Source organism: Penaeus monodon, chromosome 31 (assembly GCF_015228065.2).
Source record: "Penaeus monodon isolate SGIC_2016 chromosome 31, NSTDA_Pmon_1, whole genome shotgun sequence".
NCBI classification, from domain to species: domain Eukaryota; kingdom Metazoa; phylum Arthropoda; class Malacostraca; order Decapoda; family Penaeidae; genus Penaeus; species Penaeus monodon.
In genome coordinates, this window is record NC_051416.1 from 64,648 (window position 1) to 65,016 (window position 369).

A 369-nucleotide genomic window follows, 5' to 3' on the forward strand; every position below is an offset into this window, starting at 1 on the left:
AAGCAATGTTGGTGCGGAGCCCAGAAAATAGCGAGTAATAAAGGCGGACTCCCCAGAAAATAGCGGAATTGCTGTGGATGTTAAATGGGTACAGTTCAGTGACCGGTTACCTTCATATCGACTAGATTCCTTATTTTCATTTAAAAATTAGTGAAATTTGTATCTTTACCTTAAATCTATTACTTTATTTCACAACTGAAGTATTTTAAGGCTCAGTTTCAGTTATTTAGTATTTAGAGTGGCTCATACCTGCGTCGAGGTGGACGGCCTCGGCCACCAGCCTCGGTCGTCCACCTCGACACAGACTGTCTGTCCGGCATGCAAGGTGTCGCTATGCACCTACGGGTGCTTCGAGAGGTATCTCTCAAA

At 44.2% G+C, this 369-nt stretch overlaps 1 pseudogene; it reads right to left on the reverse strand.

Moving 5' to 3' along the window:
- Positions 1 to 369, reverse strand: part of LOC119592802 — a 3,656-nt pseudogene that overhangs the window by 1,875 nt on the left and 1,412 nt on the right.